The sequence below is a fragment of the Artemia franciscana genome, chromosome 10 (genome assembly GCF_032884065.1).
Source record: "Artemia franciscana chromosome 10, ASM3288406v1, whole genome shotgun sequence".
Classification (NCBI taxonomy): domain Eukaryota; kingdom Metazoa; phylum Arthropoda; class Branchiopoda; order Anostraca; family Artemiidae; genus Artemia; species Artemia franciscana.
In genome coordinates this window covers 18,730,017-18,744,552 of record NC_088872.1, presented here as the reverse complement: position 1 = coordinate 18,744,552, position 14,536 = coordinate 18,730,017, and positions in this window count along the sequence as shown.

Below are 14,536 nucleotides of genomic sequence, written 5' to 3'. Positions count from 1 at the left end.
TTCGGGAAGATTTAGAAATATCTTCTAAAAAACGTCTATTCAAAAAAAAAAAATCATTTTAATACAATCCTAATAAGGAGGTTTAACACCAGAATTGCCTCTCACTCAATTGGACTATCTGTTCTGGCTTTTCTACATTTAGCCATGATTTGATGCCCACAACTATTCGATTTAATTCAAAGGAGTTCACGTTTAATAAGCTTTTTAACAAGTATTTTAATGCAAAATGAAATGTAATAGCATTACATCCATAAAGGCCCACTCTCCAATATACTCGAAATATAGCTAGGAAAATTTTGATTATATTTATAGATATATTAAGATAAATAAATACAAAATTTTGATTATCTTGCTTAGATATATTCTAGCTTCCATAAAAAGAATTAGCCACATCTTAGACTAAAAGGCAGTTAAAATAAAACAAGAACGATGAAGAAAGATCTTTTAAACACATTTCTGAGAGACAAAAGTAAAAAAAAAGTTCCACCGGAATTTTTTTTTCTGAGACAACAAACAGGCAATTGGAACGCTTGTCTTTCATCTCATCTAACAAAAAAATAAAAATATATATTTAATAATCTTTTCAGTGAGTGTTCCTATGCAAAATATAGTGTAATAGTATAAGAACCGTAACTATAATCCCTTTAATATGCTTGAAAAATGGAAAGAAAAAACAAATATTTCCTTCATAGGTTATCAAGCTGAGATATTTGAATGTGATGCAAATTTTTAGGAAGCCAAGAAATGAAAAAAAACTTTTTAGGGTTTTTGGCTATTATCAACTACCCATCGTTTACCAATCGCCTATATTAACTTCTGGAAGATTAAAAACAACTTCTATTTTTAGACAGTTGAATATACCAATTTTGTAAGATTTTACGCAAGAGTGTCCATGCAAAGTAAAATCTAATAGTCATAAACAAAAAATAACCTAAAAAACTAATATGCTTAAAAATTGAAAAAAGTGCTTTTATTTATAGGGCATCTAGTTTTGGTATTTAAAATTCTCCATTAAACCTAAGACTAAAATGCAGGTAAAATAAAATACTATCTGAGGAAATAATCATTGAGAGATATTTTTGTGAGATAAATATACCAAGTTTCACCACGATTTGCTTCTAAGAAAACAAACAAGCGAATCGAACGCTTAACTTTAGTACATTTCATCTCTTCCATTTACACAAAAATCATATTTTATAAATATTTTCGTAAATCATAAAAAAGAGTTTATGGTTTTCCAGCTTATTTTTTTCCAAATCCGAATGTGCCGAAATGTGGATTCCCCGAAAAGCAAAATCTGTTACTAGCTACAAGAGGGGTAATACAGGTTTATACATGAGGTTTACCCTGTTATCGAAATACAGAATTTTAAGAAATCAACAAAAAAAAAACGAAAAAGAATTCTTTAGTTGTGGCTGAACACATTCACAAGGTTTATCGCCGAAATCTAGATTTTTAAGAGAAAAAAAAAAAAAAAAAAAAAAAAAAAAAAAAAAAAAAAAAAAAAAAAAAAAAAAAAAAAATGCTTCGAGTCTTTTCGCTGTTACGAACTACACGAGGCTTATACATGTTGTCTACCAACTGTCTATATTATTCTTCCAGAACATAAGTTTATAAAAATTATCTTCTGTCTAAAACAACAAGAGCCAAGAGCTCACCAAATTTCATTACGATCTCTCCACTCTAAGCGTTTTCCAATATTTCCAGTTTCCTCCTCGAACTCCCCCCAATGTTACCGGATCCAGTCGGAATTTAAAATAAGAGCTCTGAAACACGATGTCCTTCTAAATATCAAATTTTATTGAGATCCGATTACCCATTCGTAAGTTAAAAATACCTCCTTTTTTCTGATTTTTCGGAATTAACCATCCTTCCACTCCCTCAAGATGGTCAAATCGGGAAAGCGACTATTTATAATTTAATCTGGTCGGGTCCCTGATATCCCTGCCAACTTTCAGCTATCGTTATATTGATCACGTATCTAGTTTAGGATCTTCTTCACATAAAAATTGGGGTGGTCTGGGATTCGAGCCTGAGACCTCTCGCACACTAAAATCATACCCCTAAACCACAAGCCATACATAAGAAGAACAATCATTTGTTTTATCGGCAAATAAAATTCTTCTCGACTATCTTGTTCGCTACCCCCCCCCCCCCCCATGATGGTCGAATCGGGGAAAAGACAATTTCTAAATTAATCTCGTCTGGTCTTTAATACGCCTGCCAAATTTCATTGTCCTAGCTTATCTGAAAGTGCCCAAACTAGCAAAAGCGGGACCGACCGACCGACAGAAATTGCGATCACTATATATCACTTGGTAAATGCCAAGTGCCATAAAAACAAAACAAAAAAAAACTTTTTGACCCAAGATGCTTTTTTTTGTAAAACATCCGAATATCAGCAAAAACACTTTATGATCTTTTTCACAAGTTTTTCTCTGCAAAATAAAATATAATGGCTTTATGCTCATCACAATATGCCCTTGAATATTCTAAGAAAAAAGAATAAAAAAGTAAATGATTTTTACAGGTTAAATGGCTTGGATATTTTCAAATTTTTATAGAAAAAAGGCAACATTCTACATTAAAAAGAAGCTAAAATAAAAAAAAGTTTGAGGGGAAAAACATCTTTAGATGCATTTTTATGACATAGAAATAAATTAAGTTCCACTAAAATTTTCTTCTAAGAAAACGTACTAACAATTAGAACCACTCAACTTCAGTATATTTGTCTTTTCTATAACAGAAGTACATGTAAATACCTTTCTGGTGGAATAATATACTTTTTCCAAGGATATATGTCTCCTTTCATTTAAGGCAATAGTGTGGTTTCTTACACTTTAGATCAATTCTTGTATATGTTTAGTTTTTTTCTTACGAGTTCAACCTTGTGGTTGCACCATGATTCGGGGATTTAAAAGGAGCTTCTGATGCCCAGGGTTTCTTTGCCAAACAAAATCACTTAAAGTTTTGAATTTATTCAAGATTTTTAGTCAGAATGTGAATTAACTTTCCATATTCTATAACAAACATGCCACTAACATAATTAACACCTCCCAGGCACGCCAATGGCTTACTCACAAGTCTTGGTCCATAATCCAACAAAACTTCTTTTATAAAAGTATATACCAACTTGTTATTAACACCATTAACACTTTCGAGACATTCAATGGGTTCATTTACAAGTCTTAGTTCTTATTTCAAAAAGATTTCAGAGTGATCAGTGACACATCAGACTAGAGTTGCAGAGGTACCCATGGTTATGACGGGAATCACGTTCTTCCTTAGTCAGTTTACAAGCGTTATAACTCGACATTAAACATCAAATGAGCCCTTCTCTAATATTCCCATGAACGCGTATTGCATGTAATGACCCCTGTAAAAAGAGAAACTATACACAAGGGGACATTATGCTCTTTATAGTGTCAATGCGACTATGTTGATTACTATCAGCCAGGCAAAAAATTAGGCTCCAAATGTTAACTGAGAAGTTTTTATAACAACCTTCCTTTTAAGTTTCATAATGACAGAACGATTGAAGGTCTGATGTGACTTTAGGTTTGACGAAAAGTGCCACTGATTTTTTCTTTTTTTACGATGTTAAATCAGCAAATACTTTACTCTGAGGTTAAGCTAAGATACTGTGATACCCAAGTAATATTGGTAAAGAAACAAGTTAGCAGTAAATACTACAAAAAGTATTAAGATAATTTTTAAGATTGGATACCGTGTAATTGAGCAATACGTTTTTATTTGTGAAAAGGTAAAAAGAAATCTTTGCTATATTGCACTGAAAAAGAAACACTTCTGAAAACTGAAAACTGAAAAAGAAATCTTTGCACTGAAAAAGAAACACTGTTTGTATGTTTCTTTGTTTTTCAATTTCAACTGAACTCACATAATGCACTGATTTAGCAAAAACACTAATTTTACCTTAATATTACGCAGAATAAATGACAAGAAACGTCTAACATTTAACGTTTAACGTCTAACGTTGGTAGATTTTTGTCAACACTGACGCCAGTTTCCGTTGCAGTAAGCTACCCATGTTCTTTAGGTTTAGACGTTCCATTTTTATTTATTTTTTACATTTTTTGTTCGTCAGATCTCGTAGCCACCTTCTTAAACTTGATTATTACAAATTAAATTTGTCTCAATTAGTTAATTAAAATTAACTAAGCTGGTTCATTAAAACCAACTTGATTTTTAAAATAAACTTTGATTATTGAGCAGTCAAAATAATATAAAAAGGGTCCCTATTTTTGACAAAACGACAGATATGGTATACAACGTTAGATGCCTAATTTCCCCCCTTTTTTCCGTCTTTCGAGTTTTTCGCAAGTTTAGTACAGTAAAAACTTTGTTATAAAAAAAGTTAAGTTTTATTGGCTGATTTGGAGCTAATCTATCTCTGGTGGAAAGTTCCAGGGTAAGTTGAAAAGCGGTGACCGTCCTTCCTAGTCAATTGTCGTCTTGTAAAAAATCAACTTGATATAAGACAACTATAAAAGTGGACATGGATCTGATATTTGACCGACAAAATTTTAATTTGTGTTCTATTGATAATTGATGTGTATGTGTTAAAAATAATTCTCATTGAATTTTTGCGCTGATTTTTATTACATCATTGCAATTTTTTCATCGGCCTAATTTACTGAGTGATTATTTTCAAAAATTTTATTTGCAAAGTTTGCCAGTTTTTGACCTTAAAAAGAAACAAAGCTCAATTTCCTTGCATTTTTCCTAACTAAATTATCGATTTTTTTTTTTACACCAAAAAGTGTGCTTACTACTATCTGTTTTATTCTTTCTGAAAAAAAAAAAAAAAACAACTAATAAATAAATAAAACCACAGGAAAACTGTTGGTGCATGAATAAATTCGATTGCATTTCTGATTTGGCTTAAGAATTTTCATATTTTCTAAGGTTTTATTCTTTGGTTTGGATTTTAAATTTATTTTGTGGAAGCTTGATTTTTGGCCTAAAAATTTACAATAGAGACAAACTTTTCTTAACAATCGAGTGTCTTTCGTTCAAAACACCAAAAATTTGTAAAATATAAACTTCAACAAGAGCTAAGAGCTCATATGGCACTTGTGACGAGGCAAGAAGAGCTAAGAGCCAAGAGCTCTAAAATTTTTTTAAAGAATCAATAGATTGATTTAAAAGGAAAATCAGAGGCTTAATGCCCGTCAGGATTTAAAATACGAGCTCTGAGTCACGATGTCCTTCTAAATATCAAAATTCATTAAGATCCGATCACCCACTCGTAAGTTATAAATACCTAATTTTTTCTAATTTTTCCTCTCCTTTTAGCCCCCCAGATGGTCGAATCTGAGAAAACGACTTTATCAAGTCAATTTGTACAGCTCCCTGACACGCCTACCAATTTTCGTCGTCTTAGCATGTCCAGAAGCACCAAACTCGCCAAAGCACTGAACCCCTCCCCCCAACTCCCCCAAAGAGAGTGAATCCAGTATGATTACGGCAATCACGTTTCTACGACATTGGCTTATTCTATCCACCCAGCTTAGTACGTCCACAAGCACCAAACTCGCCAAATCACTGAACCCCTACCCCCACTCCCCCAGAGAGAGCGAATCCAGTACTGTTACGTCAATCACGTATCAAGGACATTTATTCTATCCACCAAGCTTCATCCCGATTCCTCTATTCCAAGTGTTTTCCAAGATCTCCCTCTCCAACTCCCCCTAATGCCAAAAGATCTGATCGGGATTTGAAATAAGAGCTCTGAGACATGGATTCCTTATAAATATCAAATTTCATTAAAATCCGATCACTCCGATCCGAAGGCTTTTTCATTAAAAATTGTTATGCATAAAATTTGGACAACGAATTATTATTTTTTTAAAATAATACTTCAAACCAGAAGAGATATGTAAACAAGAAAAAAAATATATTGAAGAGATCATTATTGACCAATGAATTCGAATTCAAAGCCATTGAAATGTATGAGGCGTGTTTTGTAATACAAAAGTAGACCTAAATAGCCAATTTGGCCTGTTTGAAACATCTCACAAGCCAAACCTTATAGAAAACACCTTAGAGAATTTAAATTAAGAAGACTACTTTAAACAGGCCAAATTGGCCATTTAGGTCTACTTCTGTGTTACTAGCATTGTTTCTAATAAATATTTTTCTTAATTTAAATTCTATAAGGTGTGGCTGTTGAGATGTTTCAAACAGGCCAAATTGGCTATTTAGGTCTACTTCAGTATTATTAGCATTATTTCTAATAAGTAGTTGATATGGGCCAGGGGGGTGGGGCAACTGCCTCCTCCAGATCCCAGTTTACTCCCACTCCTAGCTGACACTCCTGTTCATTTTCACTGGATTTGGAAAAATTGGCTCCAACTTGTTTCCATGTTTCCATTTTAGGGATTTTCCCCCTATAATACGGATTTTTGAGGTCTCTTAGGGGAAGGCTTTTTCATTTAGGGATTTTTAAGGAATTTCTAGGTTTTTTCTAAATCTGATGATTTTTCACATTATTGCCCATAGATTCATTATTCGATCAAACAAATCATACAGGAAACTAACTAATAGCAAAAAATTAGAAAATAAGCGGTCCATTACGCCTCCCAATATGCGTCAAATTAGCATTTATGCAAATATAGCGCCTTCGAAACTTCCGATTTCGCACTATAGCAGATATAGACATCAGAGCGTTATCAACAAGATCATAAGCAAACCTAGTTAATTGCAAAATTGGAAATATGTTCTATATTTCCTATTTCACAACATTTACTAGGGTCAATTTTTTTCTCTATGTTTAGGTTTTTTTCTCAATCATCTATCACTTCCAAATTAGATTTTTTTTTTCTCTTGAAACCTTTGAAAGCGGACTGGATATTATTAGACCCTCTACATAAGCAAATGGATCAGAAATGGAGTTATTGAAAAAAAAAGAAAATAGCTACACATTAAATATAATTTTCAGAATGAAGAAAAGAAGTTATTGAAAAAGAGAATTGGACTTGGTACTTTTCATAATAAGATTTGTAATATAACTAAATAGGTTAAATCGATAAAAGATTGATGAATAAAGTCGTTAGGGAGTAAGGGGGATGGGCTACCCACCACCTTCAGGAAGAGGTGGGGGTGGAGGGTACACCTTCAGCGCACCTCCACCCCCACCCCCCCAGAAATGTATATCCCGAACACCCTGATACACGGAAGAAAACTTCCGTGTGATTTTTTCATATTCCCATCTAAACAAGAGTTAAGAGCTCATATGGCACTTGTGACGAGGCAAGAAGAGCTAAGAGCCAAGAGCTCATATGGTTATAAGCTCTCTAATAAAATTCTAAGAATCAATAGATTGATTTAAAAGAAAAATCAGGGGATTAATGCCGGATAGAAATTAAAATAAGAGCTCTGAGTCACGATGTTCTTCTAAATATCAAAATTCATTAAGTTCCGATCATCCACTCGTAAGTTATAAGTATATCATTTTTTCCAATTTTTTCTCTCCCTTTAGCCCCCCAGATGGTCGAATCTGAGAAAACGACTTTATCAAGTCAATTTGTGCAGCTCCCTGAAACGCCTACCAATTTTCATCGTCCTAGTATGTCCAGAAGCACCAAAATCGCCAAATCACTGAACCCCTTAGGGACTCAGAGTCCTTAACGGACTCAGCATGCATTTTTTGCATAGAGATGAAAGATTATGTATGTTATGACTGTTATGTATTTTTTTTTTAATAAACCCGAATGAACTGAACTGAAAACCCTCCCCACTACTCCCCTAAAAAGAGCAAATCCAGTACGGATACGTCAATCACGTATCAAGGACATTTGCTTTTTCTATCCACCAAGCTTCATTCCGATTCCTCCACTACAAGTGTTTTCCAAGATTTCCCCCTACAACTCCCCCCAATATCAAAAGATCTGGTTGGGATTTGAAATAAGAGCTCTGAGACATGAATTCCTTCTAAATATCAATATTCATTAAGATCCGATCACTTATTCGTAAGATAAAAATACCCCAATTTTCACGTTTTCCAAGAATTCCGGTTTCCCCATCCAGCCCCCCCCCCCCAATGTCAAAGGATCTGGCCGAAATTTAAAATTAGAGCTTTAGAGCACAAGATACTTCTAAATGTCAAATTTTATTAAGATCTGGTCACCCTTTCGTAAGTTACAAATACCTCAATTTTCAAAATCCCCCCTCCCCAACTCCACCAAAGAGAGCAGATCTGGTCCGGTTATGTCAGTCACGTATCTTAGACAGGTTTTTATTCTTCCCATCCAGTTTCATCCTGACATCTCCACTTTAAGTATTTTCTAGGATTCCCTGGCCCCCAAACTGTCCCCCAAATGACGCTGGATCCGGTTGAGATTTGAATTAAGAGATCTGAATTACGAGGTCCTTCTAAATATGAAGTTTCATGAAGATCCTATCACTCCTTCGTAAGTTAGAAATACATCATTTTTTCTAATTTTTCAGAATTAACCCCCCCCCCAATAGAGCGGATCCCTTCCAATTATGTAAATAACGTATCTAAGATTTCTGCTTATTTTTCTCACCAAGTTTCATCCCGATCCCTCCAACCTAAACGTTTTCCATGATTTTAGGTTCCTCAACCCCAAACTCCCCCCAAAGTCCCCAGATCTGGTCAAAATTTTAAATAAGAGTTTTGAGACACGATATCCTTCTAAATATGAAGTTTCATGAAGATCCGATCACTCCTTCGTAAGTTAGAAATACATCATTTTTTTCTAATTTTTTCAGAATTAGCCCCCATCCCCCAACTACCCCAAAGAGAGCGGATCAGTTCCGTTTATGTCAATTATGTATCTAGGATTTGTGCTTATTTTTCCCACCAAGTTTCATCCCGATCCCTCCACTCAAAGTATTTTCCAAGATTTTAGGTTTTCCCCTCCCAACTCCCCCCCCAATATCACCAAATACGGTCAGGATTTAAAATAAGAGCTCTGAGACAGGATATCCTTCTAAATATCAAATTTCATTGAGATCCGATCACCCGTTCGTAAGTTAAAAATATCTCATTCTTTTCTAATTTTTCAGGATTAACCCCCCCCCCCCACCCCCCAACTACCCCAAAGAGAGTGGATCCGTTCCGGTTATTTCAATCATGTATCTAGGACTTGTGATTATTTTCCCACCAAGTTTCATCCCGATCCCTTCACTCTAAGTGTTTTCCAAGATTTTAGGTTTCCCCCTCCCAACTCCCCCCCAATGTCACCAAATCAGGTTAGGATTTAAAATGAAAGCTCTGAGACAAGATATCCTTCTAAACATCAAATTTCATTAAGATCTTATAAACAGTTCGTAAGTTAAAAATACTTCCAATTTTTCTATTTTTTTTTCTTATTAACGGGCCCCCACTCCCCCCAGATGTTCAAATCGGGAAAAAGACTATTTTTAATATAATCTGGTCCGGTCCCTGATACGCCTGCCAAATTTCATCGTCCTAGCTTATCTGGAAGTGCCTAAAGTAGCAAAACCGGGACCGACAGACAGACCGACAGAATTTGCGATTGCTATATGCCACTTGGATAATACCAAGTGCCATAAAAATGGAAAAATAACCCTAAAGTACAGTTTAATTACTGGAAAACCACCAAAAATTTTGAAAATGATGTTTGTCCTGGATAAAATTTGTCCCGACCTTCACAAGTTTTGAGAGGCATCAGTCTTATCATTAAAAAAAAAGGATCTGAAGGAAATATTTTTCTCCCAATGTATTTCCGTTCATTACTGACAATTTACTAAGAAATGGTTGCACAAAATAAGTTTTTCAAGGAAAAGTAAAGAACTACATTATACCAAAAATATGCACAAATCGAATCAAATAATCTACCCAGCGTAAAATCCTCACGAATCAGAATCAATAAATAAAGGAAACCCAAAACGAACAGAGATTACAATAAATAACCGAGCCAAACTCAAAACAAGCCGAAAATAAAATGATTAAGACGCACAGCCACTACGCCTAACCAAGGGCAGAATATAATTTGCACTTCACTGAAAAAAATTAAATGTTTTTACTTTGATAACTTAAATAAATAGAAAATTATTAAAATTTTAAAAAATAAATATGAGCATATGTATATTAAACTGACAACACATATTCGTTTGTATTTTTTCATTATAGTGCAAATTCTGTTCTGGCCTTGAGAAGGCATTGGGTTTGTGAGCCCTATCCATGTTAGTCTCTGCTAGTTTTGAGTTGGACTCGGCTATTTATTGTAATTTCTGTTTATTTTGGTTTTGATTTATTGGCGGTAGTTTTTCTAATACGCTTTTTAAGTGACCAACAAAATTGGAGGGCACCTAGGCCCCTCCCAAACTAATATTTTTCCAAAGTCACCGGATAAAAATTTGGAAATAGCCATTTTGTTCAGCTCTGAGACACGAGGTCCTTCTAAATATAAAATTTCATTAAGATCCAATCAACTATTCGTAAGTTAAAAATGCTACATTTTTTTTCAATTTTTTCTCTCCCACCAAACCCCCAGATGGTCGAATCGGAGAGACGACTATTATCAAGGCAATTTGTGCAGGTCCCTGACATGCCAACACATTTTCATCGTCCTACCACGTCCAGAAAAACCGAACTCGCCAAAGCACTGGAAATCTCCCCACCCCCAGCTCCCCCAAAGGGAGAAGATCCGGTCCAGTTATGTCAATCACGTATGTAAAACTTTTCCTTATTATTTCCATCAAGTTTCATCCTGATCTATCCACTCTAAGCGTTTTTTAATATTACCGGTTTCGAAGATTTCTATTTCCCCCTCCACACCCCTTATGTCCAAGGATCCGATTCGAATTGAAAATGGAGCATCTGAGATATAAGATATTTCTATATATCAAGTTTCATTAAGATCCTATCAACCATTCGTAAGATGAAAATACCTCAATTTTCATGTTTTCCAAGAGTTCCAACTCCCCCCAGTATCACTGGATCTGATCGGGATTTAAAATAAGAGCCATGAGTTACAAGGTCCTTCTAAATATCAAATTTCACTCGTTGCTAGAAATCGAATCATTCGTTTGTAAGTTAAAAATACCTCATTTTTTCTAATTTTTCCAAGTTAACCCCCCTTCCAAAGCCCCGCATCAAAGAAAGCGGCTCTGTGTTGGTTATGTCAATCATGTATCTAGGACTTGTGCTAATTTTCCCCACCAAGTTTCATCCCGATCTTTCCATTCTCAGGGTATTCCAAGATTTTCGTTTCCCTTCCCCCAACTCCCTACAATGACAGTGGATCCGGTCGGGATTTAAAATAAGAGACCTGAGTTACGAGATTCTTCTAAATATCAAATTTCACTAAGATACAATCTCTCCTTCGTAAGTTAAAATTACCTCATTTTTCAAATTTTTCAGAATTACCCCCTCCCTAGTCCCCCCCTCCAAATGAGAGCGGATCCGTTCTGTTTGTGTCAATCGTGTATATAGGACTTGTGCTTATTTTTACCACCAAGTTTCAACTGTAGATATAATGGTCATGACTGGTGAAAAATCATATAAAAATTTTCAAGTTTGCCTGAGTATTATCAAGCTTAAACGTGCTGCCCTAAAAACTTCACAACTCTACAATAGCATTTGTAACAAGAGACATACCATTGGGACTCTAATCAATTTTTTGTATTAATTGATGAATATCTCTGATTTATTCCGATTTTATAAAAAAGCAGACCCAATTTCAAGAATGTAGTTCAAATTAACAGTTACTAGTTATTCCCACAAATATTGATACGCTGATACATTTTATTCTAAAAAAAAACAGAACTAAATAAATAAAATAAACTGCCTAAATAGGCAAATAAGTACAATTCGCTAAAAAGATTGTTCCTCTGGTATTTATTTGAGCCTAATTGCCAGGTTGAACCACACTAATTTTTTGGTTTAGCCATATATTTCGATGGCTGAATATATATCTAATAATTTGAACCATACTGTTGTTAATCGCCATTACAGAAGTTAAATGCATACTGTGTTACAGTGTTGCCAGATTGTCAACGCAGAAAAACATTCTGGGGTTTTCAAAACAAGCCCGAACAAGCCCCAAAAAATTTTACCGAAATAATCCACTTTTGAGATATCATTTTATTGTGAGCTTGTTTCACGGAGAATGCTGTATCTGGTTGCCAAATTAATGCAGGACTTTTTTGCTGCTTTTAAGTTTGAAATATAAAAGAATAATCTAAGAATAAGAATAAGCTTAGCTGAAATAGGCTAAGCTGTTAAGCTGGCAGCTTAATATTTTGAACTCATGGTTTTTTTCTGACGCTAAACCTTTGCATTGAAAAACTTATGGTGCGAAAGTTAAAACTATTTACTTGAAAACGAATTAGTCCATGAAATTCTCAAACTCGAGACTTTTGAAATCAAAGAATATGTATTCAGACTTAGGCCATTTCCCAGCCGAGCCCTCGAGGCAGATCCTAATATGTTATTATTCCTTACAGTTTTAGTTTTCCCTCCGAATTTACACCTTTTAACAGAGTTGCCACCTCTCCATACCTTTCCGAAAGCTATAACCCTATACAAATAAAGCCACTTCCCAATGCCCTACTGCCCTAATAAGTGATATTATTTTATTTGTCACTAAGTATTATATTTTCTTTATTTTATCTCTTTAGAAACCTATTTTGAAGCAAGATTATAATCTAAAAATTACCTTAAGCTACGTGGCAGCTAAATATTTTGATTTTTTATGGTTATTTAAGACGTTAAGACTTTTAACTGAAAACCTTCTTTTTTTTCTTGTCACCTAGTTTTAATGAACGCGATTCTCAGCTAATTCTTAGTGCATTGACATCGTAATACAAAAAAAAAAAAAAAAAAAAAAAAAAAAAAAAAAAAAAAAAAAAAAAAAAAAAAAATTCACGAGTAACAGAAAACGCAATGAGACCTCTTCAATAAGCAAAATAGTTTTAGCGAGCAAAACAGAATTATGACCAAAATATTACAACTAGAAATACACAGGCTTAATCACTTTTTTAGATAGAGTGGTAAAATGCAAAATAAAAATGCAAAAAAAACTGAAGCTTAAAATTCTGCAACACAAAGGAAAAAAAAACTTCAAGAGAATCAACGTAATGATTGAAAAGCTCTCAATACTTTTGGTACATTTTCTTAATACCTCAAGCAAGAAAAATTAAAAATAATTTCTGAGAAATGAGATATTATGTACAGCTTTTGACAAAAAAAAGCGCTACAACAACTGAAATACCAATATATTGAACGAGCACGAGGAAATTTTGATTTGAAAAAGCCAACTGCAAGCTAGAAATTCAGCGTCATCACCTTAGGAAAAATATGCATATCAAAAGCTGATTATTTTGTAATAAAGCATTTTGGCTTTTAGATGCAGCTTATCAATCGATTTCTTTTACCAATCAGGTTCCAGCCTGAAGATTCAAGTTTTGGCTCCACAGAAGGAGTCAAGCTCCACTGACGAAACTTGATATATAGAAGGATGTTATGTCTCATATGCTCCATTTTCGGCTCGAATTGGATCCGGGGACATAGGGGATTGGAGGAGGGAAATAGAAATCTTGGTAAATGCTTATAGTGGAGAGATCGGGATGAAACTTGATGGGAAGAATAAGCACAAATTCTAGATAAGTTGACATAATTGAAACGGATCCGTTCTCTTTGGAGGAGCTGGAGGGTGCTAATTTGGAAGAATTAGAAAAATTGAGGTATTTTTAACTTAAGAACGGGTGACCGGATCTTAATGAAATTTGATATTTAGAAGGAATTTATGTCCCGGAGCTCTTATTTCAAATCCCGACCAGATCTGTTGTCATTAAGGGAAGTTGGAGGGGGAAATCAGAAATCTTAGAAAACGCTTAGAGTGGAGGAATCGGGATGAAGCTTGGCGGATAGAATAAGCAAATGTCGTAGAAACGTGATTGCCGTAATCGTACTGGATTCGCTCTCTTTGGGGGAGTTGGGGGGAGGGGTTCAGTGCTTTGGCAAATTTGATGCTTCTGGACGTGCTAAGACGATGAAAATTGGTAGGCGTGTCAGGGAGCTGCACAAATTGACTTGATAAAGTCGTTTTCCCAGATTCGACCATCTGGGGGGCTCATGAGATAGGAAAAATTAGAAAAAATGAGGTATTTATAACTTACGAGTGGGTGATCGGATCTTAATGAATTTTGATATTTAGAAGGATATCGTGACTCAGAGCTCTTATTTGAAATCCAGAACGGCATTAAGCCTCTGATTTTCCTTTTAAATCAATCTATTGGTTCTTAGAATTTTGTTAGAGCTCATACCATATGAGCTCTTGGCTCTTAGCTCTTCTTGCCTCATCACAAGTGCCATATGAACCTTTAGCTCTTGTTTTTTTTTAAATAATGCTAGAAAACCCTGCGCCCCCTTCATGGATTTCTTTTCCCCAATGAAAATCCTCCCACTTAGCCAATTCCCCTCAACCCCCAAAACTAAAATAATGCCCCTGAAACGTCTGTGCACTTCCTAATCACCATTACTGTATTTAAACACTGGTCAAAGTTTTTAATTTTCTGCCCC